The following is a 14,120-nucleotide window of genomic DNA, read 5'->3' as shown; positions in this document are numbered from 1 at the left end:
CATAGGGTTGTTGTGATTAAATAAGATAGTATATTCTGCAGCCTGACAAGGGGTCCAGGATTTAGCCTATGCGCCGGAGCCCAGCTACGTGGGATCAGGACATACAAAGTGGGTTTGTATGTCACAAGGAGAGGGGCTGCAGTAGGACTCAGAATAACAACCATATTTGGACCGCCCCCGCCAGGTTTGAGCACTGGAAAGGCTCTAGGAAGGCCCTGGCTTTGGTGTGGATTCTGAGGTTAGGGCCTCTGGGGATAGCGCTCTGTGAGGGTTGGGGCAGAATAGGTTATCTCCTGTCCACGCTATCATGATTAAGGCCCCAGGTGAGCAGCTCTAGTGCCTCCAGGTCTTTGATCCAGCCAGAGGGGTTTCCACTCAAGGGCCCTATGTACCGACAGAGGGCACAGAAACGGGTCCCCTAAACCCATCACTTCCCACCTGGTCCTGAGGAAGAGGGTAGATTTCTAAAGGCCAAGAAGGGTCTGACTTAAAGAAAAGGAGATCTTAGGGCATATTGCTCTTCAACAGCACTGTGCTTGACCTTGACCCAGAGGCCATTTTGGGGGGTGGGGGGCTGAAAGGGTAGAGGTGGTCATTGATGTTGGTTCTCCGCCCCCCCCCCTTCCCCCCCCCCCCCCCCCCCCCCAGCCAGACTCCCATTCCTGCAGCCCTGCTGGCGTCTGGGCTGTGACCAATGTAAGACCGCCATCTCCTCCCGGTCAGGACCCTGGGGCAACTTCCGCATGATGGCGTCCTCTGTGCCCGTCCGCGACTGCCTTCCTGCTGGGGCTATGGATGCTAAGGGTGGGCGCTGGAGGGCACGTAGGTCCGAGGGGTGAGGCGATGGCGCTGCAGGAGGCCTCGTGCCACATCCGCCTTCCACAACGGCCAGGTCAGCGGCGGTGCAGGAGTGGGGAGCCGGCTGTGGAGGTGCTATACACGTCCTGAACCTGTAGAACCAAGTCCCTTCCGCAGCTCTCAGCTCCAGCCCGGGGGCTGGCGGAGGTGCACGCTTCTCCCCTCAAAGCCTGACCTCACCCCGTCCCGTCTCCTCTCTACCAGCCTGAACTGACATTTCTTTTCCGGAACTCGCGCCTCTCAGGTCCCATCCTGTCATTCTCCTTCCCTCCAGGGCCCGGTGGGCGATTGTCAGCTGCTGTTCTTTAACATAACCTCTAGGTGTCACCCTTGCCCTCAGCTTAACCCGCTCCTCCCAGCCCCTTTGCTCCCCACTTCTCGCGGAGGCGGCTCGAGTGGTTCTTTCCTTTCTCTAGGGTCACCGGCATCTGCCCCTGCCCCTCCCCCTCCTCCATCCGATTTCATTTCTCTCCGAGTCTGTGGAGTGCTTGACATTTTACAAAGGGTGGCCTGGAAGACCTCACTGAGAAGGTGACTTGTGTGTGTGTATGCATGTGTGGCAAAATACACATAACATAGTAAGATTTATCTTGCTAGCCTTTTGTAAGTGCAAGTTCAGTGGTATTAAGTACCTCCATCTCCATCATCGTCTAGGGGATTCTTGCCCTATTCCCCAGCTGAAACTCTGTCCTCCTTAAAGACCTCTCTACTCTCTCCTCCCGCCAACCCCTGGAAGCCCTAGTCTACTTTTGACTACTCTAGGAGCTTCATATAAGTGAAATCATGCAGTATTTGTCTTTCTGTCCATTATTCCCCCTTAAAAGGACTGAAGGTCAGCAATGATTTTCACGTTGTTCAGTGGACAACCTTCAGATCTCACCTCACTGCCTCTCAGAATATTTTTTGCAGCTGACCACTGTCTACTTTCTGAATACTCTTGCCCCCTTTTATAACATCATACTCACTTGGTTTTCCTTTGGTGCATTCTCTCTCCTCTACCTCTGCCTATTTGTAAATGTTGGTGCTGCTCAGGGCTTCAGTTACCATCTCCTTGCTGGATAATCTCCACATCGACGTCCCCCTTCAACTGCTTATTTGCCGTCTTGATTTGGATGTCCCTCTGTCACCTCATATTCAACATGCCCAACATTGTCCCTCTTCTCATGCTCCCATTTCAGCACTTGTCCCACTGCCCTCCAGTGGTCGTATTCGGAAACCTACAACATTTTTGAATCTTGCTGTTTCTCACCCCGCACCTCCAGTCAATCCCCCTGTCCCTGCCCATTCTATTTCCATAACGTCTCTCAAGCCATCACCTCCCTCTTCATCTCTCTGTACCACCCACATGCTGGGCCTCCCTGTCTCTGCATCACCCGGACACTAATAATTGCCTGTCTGGCTTTAGGTTTACTACTGTCCTAACCAGTCCCACCTTGTAGCCAGAGTTAGCTTTGAAAAATGTAGATCTGATTATATTATTATCCTGCTTAAAGCGTTCACTAAATTCTGCTTGTACTTAGGGAAAAGATCAAAAAATTTCTCCTACCTGATTAGCCGCTGACAATCTTTCCAGCTTTTGGTGTCGCCATCCAACCCCCACCCATACTGTAGTTTCTTGAAAGTTTCATGCTTCTTCCCACTCAGATCTTCAGTCTTTGCGGTTCCCTCCTGCCCAAGATACTTTCTTTCCCACTTGCCTTGACCCAGCTAACACTTTATCAAGCAGTAGGTCTCAGCTTAACTTGCTTGAGGATGTCTTCCAAGACCCCTAAGACTTATGTCCAGTGCCTCAATATTTATTAATGAACAAACTAAGGCCTCAAGGGCGGGTGGGTGATTACCAGACTGCAGTTTTTAATATAGCCTCTAGATGTCACCCACGACCTCTGCTTAACAGGGACTTTGCTGGGCACCAGGAAGGAGGGGCTGAGTAAGTGCCCACCTGGCCGGCCCATCCATCCAGCTGGGAGTGGTTAAGGGAAGCCCAGCTTCTTCTCTTAGATCTGACAGCTGCTCCACCTGCTCTGGGTCAGCTGCCTTCATAGGGTGACCAGCCATCCCAGTTTTCCCAAGACTGAATATCCAGTGCTTCAAGGATGTGGAAATTTCAGTCCTTAAACTGGGACAGTCCCAGGCAAACCATGGACACAGGGGCCCAAACTTCCATGTCTGCATGAGACTAAGATCTAGGCCTAACAGGAAAACTTAGCTATAACCCAACCAGCTCATCACAGCAACACCACTGGTGGGCTGACCATGCAGCTTGGTGGTTGTAAGAATTTAGGGACAGAAAGTATATATGCTTTTATTTTATTTACTTTTAAAATTTTTACTTATTTATTAGATGGAAAGAGCTCGAGCATGACACAGAGAGGGAGAGAGCTGGAGCAGGGTAGGGGGAGAGGGAGAAGCAGAATCTCTGCTGAGCAGGGACCCATTCTTGGGGCATGAACTTTTGGTCCTGGGATCAGAAAGTATATGTATTTTAATGAGTATGAAGAGACCCACCTCTGTCTGACATTGGTTGAGTGCCACTGGGCATAACACACATATATATATTGTTTCTAATCCTCACAGAAACCCCAAGAGTACAGAAGATAATTCCCCTTTTTGGAGATGAGAAAGTAAGACTCAGAGAAGTTAAGTGAGCAGCCTAAGTCACACAGCTGCTAAGTAAAATGGTGAAATTCAAACCTTTGTCCTTCCATCTACAGAGCTCGTGCTATTTTCACTGAATCTACAGCCTGGCCATTTCCCTCCTGCTCCATCTTCATTTAGGAGTCCTGAGTGTGTATGTAGGAAGCAAGAGGCAGGTGTAGATAGAAGGGATTTCGAGAGAGGCCTGTGATCAGGGCATGTGGGAAGTCCACAAAGCATAGACAGCTCACCTGTGCACTGATAAGTGGCTCTCCCATCTTGATTGAGCTATGAACGTAGCCTGGGGATTTCCAGGGAGGCCCCATCATAGGCTGTTGTCCTGACACCAAGTTGTATCCTCACTGAGGAGCCAGGGTCGTGCTTCCTAGAGTCCAGGATGAAACCAGCCAGTTCTTATTTGATTGCAAATGGACAACTGGACATGGGAGAGGCACAGGGGAGGAGCCATCAGGAGCTAGCCATGAACTAGAGGGACAAGTGAGGGTTAGGTTAGAGGGTTAGGAGCTAGCCATGAACTAGAGGGACAAGTGAGGGTTAGGGTTAAGTGGAATTTGTGACAAGGGTCATGCTAAGCAATGTGACTTGCCTAAAGCACGTGGCTTAGTAAATGATTGCAATTAATAATATATCCAGACACTTCTCTTTCCCAGAGGTATTGTAAGGCTGAGTTTTATGTTTGCCTAGGTGGTTCTTTAGCAATTGAGCTGTTTCTGAATACTCAACGAGAGTTGGTTGTGTAGAATTATGAGCAGAGGACTGACTTCGGTTGTGTAGAGGTATGGGCAGAGGCCTGACTGGGCTGGGCAATGATCAGAGCCTTGATGGGCACTCACTGGTCTGGCTGCCAGATGTCTACTCTGTAGGAGGTATACTAAGACTTTGGATTCCTTTAAGAATGTAAAGTTCTCTGGCAAGAAAGTGATTTGGGTTAATGCCATTTCATTTTCTTGGTGATGTTCAAAGACTTTTTTTTTTGAAGATTTTATTTATTTATTTGACAGACAAAGATCACAAGTAGGCAGAGAGGCTGGCAGAGAGAGAGGAGGAAGCAGGCTCCCTGCCAAGCAGAGAGCCCGATGCGGGGCTTGATCCCAGGACCCTGGGCCCATTACCTGAACCAAAGGCAGAGGCTTTAACCCACTGAGCCACCCAGGCGCCCCTGTTCAAAGACTTTTAGGGTGCAAAAGCTGTCTGCAGACCTGGGCCTGGTGTGGGTTGGTGCTCTGTGGCCAGGTTCTGCCCGTGGCTCCCGTCTGCCTATCAACTCATCAGAGAGCTGGAACTTAAACAAGTCCTCCCCGGAGCTCTCTGCTCTTCCCTAGCTGGACTTCCAACTTCTACCAGAGAACTGGGCCTCACACACAGGGGATAAAGAAGGGCTGGGGAGGAGGGAAACCCTCAGTAAAGCTGCCTTCTACACTGGACCCTTCTGTCCTTTATTTTCATATATTCCAACTTCACTAAAGGGAGGAGGATTTTGTGAAAGAGTCACCAACAATCTAGCATTACACTGATGTGGGACCTCTTGCCAGAAGTTTATGGAAGATAGCAACTTGGTGCAGTGGAAAGCACATGGCTTTAGAGTCAAACAGAATTGGTTTCTGCTACTACCTTAGGAAAGTTACTCGACCTCTCTCACTTTTTTTTTTTTTTAAGGTTTTATTTATTTATTTGACAGAGAGATATACAGCTAGAGAGGGAACACAAGCAGAGGTAGTGGGAGAGGGAGAAGCAGGCCTCCCACCAAGAAGGGAGCCCGACGTGGGGCTCGACCCCAGGACCCTGGGATCACGACCCAAACCAAGGGCAGACACCTGAAGACTGAGCCACCCAGGCAGCCATCTGACTCTTGATTTTCTCAACTGATAAGTGGGAATCATAATAATGTCTGTGTCACAAGTTTGAGTTTAAATTTGTTAACCAATATAGATAAAGCCCTAAATCTGCTATATAAAAATATGATATTTATTTAGTGCTTATTATGTGGTGTGCCATGTTAAGTGCTTTATCAGCAGAGCATGGACTCATATAGCCCTATGAGTTGCAGACTTTCATTGTCTATGCTTTATAGCTGTAAAACTGAGACAGGGGGAGATCGAGTAACCTGCCCAATGTCACAGAGCTGGTAAACAGCAGGTCTAGGATTTGGACCAAGACAATCAGGTTCCAGCTCAGGCACACTTAACTACCGAGCCATGATGCCATGTAGAATAAGGCTGAATAAAGAACAGTTATTACGATCATAGTAATTTAGTATTAAGTGCTTTTTATATCCATGGTGCTAAGTGTTAATTATTAGCATATTTGGACGCAACATTTATCCTTTTTGTTCCTATTTTTTCCACAGCCATGGCAACAAAGAGCCTTGTGCTCGCTACAGCAGAGGATCCTGCTTTTGTCCGATCCAGTCCAGTGCGCCAGTCTCTGCAAGCAACAAAAGATGTGGCCACTGGCCGCATGTCCCTGCCCCCACTAGAGGACCGAGGCAGGCTGAGGCCCCTCTGGAATCAAGCTAGAAGAGCAGCAGACAGGTACAGATCAGCAGACTGAGAGCAGGGCTCACAAAAGGGAGGTCATGCTTAATAAGCCTGATTAATTTCTTTGAGTGGCAACAATGCAAGGGGACAGGGGTGAAAGGAGGGACAGTAATTCATCCTGATTCCAAAGCTCAGGAACACTGTTAAAACCAACACAGGGATTTTGTGGAATGCTGCTGGGCCTGGAGGGCTTTGGTAGGGCTCAGCCTTGGAGCAGCTGGAAGGAAACTCAGTGAGTGGCTCATGGTGACCTGGTGAAGGGGAAACCCAGAACAGGGACAGGGCACAACCTGTCCAATCTGTCCAAGCCATCTAAGCAAGACAGAAATCTGACTTGCCTGTTAATTTCCTTCCAATGGCTTCCCACCATCTAAATATGGTATAGTGTGAATGATAGTGAAACAATAAAAACTGCATTTATTTGATACTTACAATGCATGGGGTGCTTTACAGAGAGGAAACTGAGGCAGAAAGCTGAAGAAACCTGCCTGGTCCCACAGTTATAATACACATTGAGACTCTGGGACACCTGGGTGGCTCAGTTGGTTAAGCAGCTGCCCTCGGCTCAGGACATGATCCCAGCGTCCTGGGATGGAGTCCCACATCGGGCTCCTTGCTGGTAGGGAGCCTGCTTCTCCCTCTGTCTCTGCCTACCACTCTGTCTGCCTGTGCTCTCTCTCTCTCTCTCTAACAAATAAATAAATTAAAAAGAAAATCTTAAAAAAAAATATACACTGAGACTATGACTTAGATTGCTCTCATAGGCCCCGTGTTGACCCCAAATATAGTTCCCATCCATTTATAACTGTGTTTTTTTTTTTTTAAGATTTTATTTATTTATTTGACAGAGATCACAAGTAGGCAGAAAAGCAGGCAGAGAAAGAGAGGGGGAAGCAGGCTCCCCGCTGAGCAGAGAGCCTGATGCTGGGCTCGATCCCAGGACCTTGGGATCATGACCTGAGCTGAAGGCAGAGGCCTCAACCCACTGAGCAAACCAGGCGCCCCTATAACTGTGTTTAATGGTGGATCTCTTCCATCAGACAAGAAGCTCCTCTGTAGCAGGACCCATAACTGATTCAGTCTCTGCAATGTCAGCCCTTGGTAGATTTTGGTGATGCTGAAGCTCTTGTGTCCTTCTTCCTCTGCATACTCTACGGCGGCTTAACTTCAGTACCACCCCGGATGATTACTCTGAGCCCATCATATTAATATTCCATCTTTCTTGCCAGTAATTGGTTTACAGATGGAGACATGCTCTGGTCCTGTCCAGTGAGGCCAAGGAAACATCCTCAGGGGGGCTTCTGGGAAAGGTTTCTTCACTCCTAGGAGAGAACCCCGGAAGCAATAGTGAGTCTTCTTCCTGGGAATGTTGTCAAGCCTGAATGTGGACTGTAGCTAAGGCAGTTGTTGTACTAACAGCTGAAGATGCAGCTAACAGCAGGGATGGCAGAGTGCAGAGCTGGAAGGAGTCTTTGTCCTCGACAGCACCCAGTCTGCCAACCCCAGAGGCCACCCTGATGCTGAACTTTCTCAAACAAGGGAAATTAAATATTATTATTGCAGGAGCCATTGTGAATGGGCTTTCTGATGTTTGTGGCAGAAAGCATTCTTACTGATACAACCAAGGCAACATTATGGCTTTTGTGGTTCCCTTCCTACAGAACAATTTCTTTTAAAATTACATTTTATGATTGTATTGGCATAAAGATAAATATATTAATTTTGTACATTAAAACATCTTTGACTTAAAAGTTTGGTTTTTTCCTTCTGATTTAAAGGAGATTAAAGCATTTTTTATGGACCTCTAAAACTATTGGAGAACTAATGTGCCTGGTGTGCATAGTAGATAGAAGGGCCCCAGATACAACTCCCAAATATCCATCTCCAGTCCATACTTCCCTTTTGACCTTCAAACCTTCACATATGACCATCTATTGATAGTTCCATGTGGGTGTCTTACCTCAAATTTAACATACCCATGGCTGAACACATAATTTTACACACACTTTCGTTTTGTCTGAAGGAACTACTCACCACCCAGCTAGTTCCCCCAGTCAGAATCCTGGGACCTCAACCTCTTTCACCCCATGCCTAATCCATCACCAAATGCTTCAGTTTTCCTTCTGAAAGGGCTCTTAAAAGCATTTACTCGCTTCCATTTCCACTCCTATCTCCACTGTCATTGTCCATGTTGCCAGCCTCTCTTGCCTAATTACTGACAGGGACCCTAATGGGATCCTTGGGTCTTACCCTCCCTGTAATCTTCTCTCTACACTGTTGCCAGAAAGATCTTTTCAACCTGCAAACCTGGTTCTGTTATCCCCCTGGTTAAAACCTACTGATGGCTTCTGTTGCTTTTATAACAGAGATCCAAACCTTTAGCAAGGCTTCTGAGACTCTGTCTCGCCTGGCCCTGCCTTGTTCTGTTCTTCTCTCTTACTCCATGCTCAGACACGTGTTCTTCCCTTAGCCCTTCCGACGCAAAGGCTCTCTCCTGCCATAGGATCTTTGCACGTGTTATTCTTCCATTTTCTACTCCTCCTTCAGTTTCAATATACTTTGCCAAGGAAGCCTTCACAGACTCCCCAGTCTACCTAAGGGCACTGGGCAAGTTTCTTACCTGCCTGACGCCTCTGTTTTTTTTTTTTTTTTTTTTTTAAAGATTTTATTTATTTATTTGTAAGAGAGAGAGAGTGAGAGCGAGCACAGGCAGACAGAGTGGAAGGCAGAGTCAGAGGGAGAAGCAGGCTCCCTGCGGAGCAAGGAGCCCGATGTGGGACTCGATCCCAGGACGCTGGGATCATGACCTGAGCCGAAGGCAGCTGCTTAACCAACTGAGCCACCCAGGCGTCCCGACGCCTCTGTTTTTTCATCTGTAAAATGAAGATGATAATAATGCCCAACTCACAGGTTTGTTGTGAGGATTAAACAGGATGATGAATGAGAAGGACTGATAAGGTCAGACTGGTGCTGTGTTCTCCTTGGGTAATTGTCCTGCCCTCTGCCTTTCTTTCTAGATGGGAAAAGTAGTGGAGACTCCCCCCGCCGACCCAGTTCTAGGTGGGAATCTTGGGGTAAGATGGGTCCTAAAATGTGAAGGTTTTGAGGAAGAGCATCTACACAAGGGCACTCAAAAATTTCTAAGTGACTTTAGTGAAACCAAGGAGCTAATTGTGTCTGGGAGTCACTGACAAATGCCTGGGTTGGGCTGGAGGTACCCAGAGAGAGGGAGAGATCAAGAGAACCCACGAAGATCGGGGAGAGAGGGGAGGTCAGCAGAAGCACACCACATTTCCATCAAATCTACAAATGGCCTGTAGCCTCTAGAACAAGACACTGGTTGCAGTGGTGCCTGTCTGTCAGGCAAACCTGGGCTTCCATCCCTACCCTGTCACTTATGGACTGGAGGATCAGGAAAGTCACTTCCCTTCCCTTATTTATAAAATGAAGCTCATGAACTCATTTTGCAGGGTTGGTAGGAGGATTAAGTAGAATTGTATTAGTTTGTTCAGTCTGCCATGACAAAGTACTGTACAGGCTACCTTAATTTGTTGTACTTCGCTTTATTGTGCTTTGTAGGTACTGTTTTTTGGGGTTTTTGATTTTTGCAGTGATTCTTTTTTTTTTTTTTTTAAGATTTTATTTATTTATTTGACAGACAGAGATCACAAGTAAGCAGAGAGGCAGGCAGGGGTGGGAAGGGGTGGGGAAGCAGGCTCCCCGCTGAGCAGAGAGCCTGATCCCAGGATCCTGGGATCATTACCTGAGCCTAAGGCAGAGGCTTTACCCCACTGAGCCACCCGGGTGCCCCTGTAGGTACTGTTTTTTAGAGGTTGAAGGTTTGTGGCAACCCTGTGTTGAGCAGATCTATTGGCTCTGTTTTTCTAACAGCATTTGCTCCCAGGGCATGTGGGTGGCTTTAGTTGGTTCATTTTCCAACTCTTGATTTCTGTTCAGATCATGATCTTGGGGTCGTGGGATCAAGGCCCGTGTTGGACTCTGCACCGAGCATTGAATGTGGAGCTTCCTTGAGGCTTGAGATTCTCTCTCTGCCCCTCCCTGCCCCCTGCTAGTGTTCTTGCTCTCTGCCTCTAAAAAAAAAAAGTTTCCTACAGCATTAGCTCACTTTATGTCTCTGTGTCACATTTTGCTAACACTTGCAATATTTCAAACTTTTTCATTATTATTATATTTGTTATGGTGATCTGTGGTCAGTGATTATGACTCACTGAAAGTTCAAATGGTGGTTAGTATTTTTTTTTTAAGATTTTATTTATTTTTTGGCAGACAGAGATCACAAGTAAGCAGAGAGGCAGGCAGAGAGAGAGGGGAAGCAGACTCCCCACTTAGCAGAGAGCCCAATGTGGGGGTCCTTCCCAGGACCCTGAGATCATGACCTGAGCTGAAGGCAGAGGCTTAACCCACTGAGCCACCCAGGCACCCCAACATTTTAAAATTATGGCATATCTATATATAAATATCTATCTATACTCAGTTTTTTAAAAAAACATAATGCTGTTGCTCACTTCATAAACTATCGTATAGTGTAAATACACTTGTATATGCACCAAGAAAACAAAAAGCTCACTTGACTCCATTGTAGTCGTTTGGAACCAAACCAACAATATACTCAAAGTAAGCCTGTACCACAGACTAGGTAGCTTAAACAACAGAAATTTATTTTCTCACAATTCTGGAGGCTAGAAGTCTAAGAATAAGGTTTCTGAGAGGTTGGTTTCTTTTAAGGTCTCTGTCCTTGTTGATGGCCATCTTTCTCCAGTGTCTTCCCATAGTCTTTCCTCTGTATGTGCCTGTGTCCTAATCTCTTCTTCTTATAAGAACAACAGGAATATTGGATTAGGACCTACTCACAGGACTTCATTTTACCTTAATTATCTCTTTAAAGGCTTTATCTCCAAAAATGGTCATATTCTGAGATACCGGAGGTTAGAACTTCAACATAGGAATTTTGATGTCATACAATTCAGCCCATAACAGGAAATAGACATAAATCCTAATTAGCATACAGCAAAGACTCAGTTATTCTAATTACTTTTTTGTTTGTAATTGGAAGAGCAGACAATGGCAGTACACTCAGAGAGTCCCAGAACTCCTTTTGGCCCCTCAATTTCTTAAGCACTGGGACTTTCCACTGCTCCTTGGGTTGGGAATTGTGACAAATCACATCATGTCTGAAAGCAACTCTAGGAGTTAATTTTACTTTTAGTATATTGACTTAGCTTAAAAAAAAAAAAAAAGAATCTAAAACATTATCTGCCAATCACCAAAGCAATTCAACCCTGACAATATCTGCCTGCTAGAATGGAGCTATAGTTGATCTGAATAGAGTTAGAGTTAGGGCTCTAACTCAACCGACTGACTAATCAGTGTTTACCAAGTGTGAGTTTTTGTGCCAGATGCTGTAGAAGACACAAAGAAATCCAGGACACAGTCCCTGCCTCAGGATCCAGAGGCTTTGATTGGGACATTCGCTCCTGTCAGGAAAAGACCGTAGAAAGCAGCAGCAGGTATGAGCAAAGCCGAAGATCAGACAGTTTGATGCACCTGTGGGACATCTAAGTGGAGCTGCCCAGAGGCCATTGGAGGGACAGCTGTGGAGCTTCAGAGGCTGGTTTGGTTTGGTGATATAGATTTGGGAGTCATTGTAATAGAAATGCAGCTGTGGGGAAGAGTGCCATCTTTGAGGGGTGATATGGAATGTGTGGAGAGAAGAGGGCCAAAACCAAATCCCAGGTTTTTTGGGGAGAAATAATCTGATTTGGCCAGCTGGAGTCCACTTGGCCGGGGTTAAGGAGTTAAAGGTAAGTCTTATAAATATGTTGCTGAGTCCCAGGGCTTCAACCTTGTAGGCGGATGTAGGAGAGGTCATTCTTCAAGAAGGCAGCTGTTAAGCTGATATGGCATCAAAAAGATGGCTACCAGAGTAGCCTCCTGCAGAGCTGGCATTCCCATTTAGCAGGCACTCTATAAATATATGCTGAACCCATGGGTATATAAATAAATGAATTACTTAATGGAAGGATGAATAATCTTGCCACAGACTTTTTTGTAACATTGTTTTTATTGATATATAATGCACCTACTATAAAATTCTCGATTTTAAATTGTACAGTTCAGTGGTTTTTATTTAGTATTGGCACATATGTTTGATTTTGTGTTTTTTTTCATGAGACACATGATTAAGTTCTATGGATATGGAGTTGGTATGACCACCCCTCCACCCCTCTTCTTTTTTTTTAATACCTTTTTTTAAAAGATTTATTTATTTATTTGACGGACAGTGATCACAAGTAGGCAGAGAGGCAGGCAGAGAGAGGAAGGGAAGCAGGCTCCCGGCTGAGCAGAGAGCCCGATATGATCTTAGGCTTGATTCCAGGACCCTGGGATCAGACCTGAGCTGAAGGCAGAGGCTTTAACCCACTGAACCACCAGGTGCTCCTCCCCTACCTCCCTTCTACACGTTTTCTTACACAGAAGGTAGCTTGAGGAAGGAGACTCCTTTCCCTTCTTTGGAGGATGTTCAAGGGCAGGACCTGGAAAGGGCCAGCCCCTGACACGGGAAGGCTACAGAGGGACACTGCGGAATACTGAAAATATTCTGGGTAAAGGGGGGTAGTGCAGATACGCAGTGTCACTGCCTTCAATACCTCTACAAGACTGCAGTAGGCAAGATGTGTTTTCAGATGACCCTGGCCAAAATAAAGCCCGTGAATGCAAAAAACTCTGAACAACGAAGCTGAGATGCTCAGAGAGCATGGAAAGGACTGGAAAGAGTTTTTATTCCCTTATCCCTTCTGATGAAAGAATAATGACCCTTAAAGAAACCCGTGTCTTAATCTCCGGAACCCCGTGACTATGTTATATTATACAGCGAAGGGGAATTAAGGTTGTTAATCAGCTGACTGATTATCCAGGTGGGACTAATATAATCAGAAGGGTCTTTAAGAGTGGAAGATGGAGGCAGAAGAGGAATTAGAGTCAGAGAAGGGGATGTAACAATGGAAGCAGGGGTTGGGATGATTTGATGCAAGGACTTAATCCACCTTTGATGACTTTGAGGATAGAAAGGAGCTATAAGTCAAGGAATGAGGGCGACTGCCTCTGGCAGCTGGAAAAGGTAAGGAAATGGATTATCTCCTAGAGCTTCCATGAAGGAACACAGCCCTGCCAATAACCTTGATTTTAGTCCAGTGAGACCCATTTTGAACTTCTGACCTCTAGAACTACAACATAACAAATTTGTATTGTTTGAAGCTACTGATTTTGTGGTAATTTGTTATAAAAGCAATAGGAAACGAATATGCTTTCCTAACAACAAGATTCACTTTTAGATCTTTGTTTCTTTTTATCCCTTTAAGTAGTTCTCTATTTTCCTCTAAGATCTGCTAGATTTTGTCTTTCTGGGTTCCATTTTTCCCTCCAGGCAGAGGGCGCTTTGGGGATGTTCCTGAGTCCTTAAGCCCAAGAACATGTCTACCCAGGTCCATCTGTCCTTCTAAGGCCTGTTCCAAATACAACCTTCTGCTTGAAACCCTTATCACTTTCCCCAGTGGATAATCTTTCTTCCTCTCCATCCCTGCAGCACACTCACTTCTCACTGGGACATCCAGTGAGGGTACTTGTCACACTGTCTTCCACATTCAGGATTTTGTCTCAACTCCTCTAGGAGCTTGTCTGTTTGTCCTTTGCTGTTTTAAATTAAATTGCCAGCCTCGTAATCAGGAAAAGCCATGTACTTTGTTCCCAGTTTGGGGAGAAAGCTCAGTAAGAGATAAAGAACAGAGATGTATTGTTCTGTTAGGACTCTAATCTCAGCTCCTTGCTCCTGCCAGTAGATGATGTCAACCACCAGGAAAGGACAACTATAAATCGTGTGCTGAAGGCCAGCCAATGGCTGCTTTACTCGCTGTCCTGGCTATCTCTTGTATCCTCCTCATGTCCTCTAGGCCCTCTTTTGACACCATCATTGCTGGGGAACCAGCTTCACACAAGTGTTATGTAGCAGCAATTCATCTCATCTCCTCCACATCTCTCACTTTCTGTCTC

Source organism: Mustela nigripes, chromosome 14, assembly GCF_022355385.1.
Source record: "Mustela nigripes isolate SB6536 chromosome 14, MUSNIG.SB6536, whole genome shotgun sequence".
Classification (NCBI taxonomy): Eukaryota; Metazoa; Chordata; class Mammalia; order Carnivora; family Mustelidae; genus Mustela; species Mustela nigripes.
The sequence above is the reverse complement of the archived record's forward strand: the minus strand, read 5'-3'. Positions refer to the sequence as shown.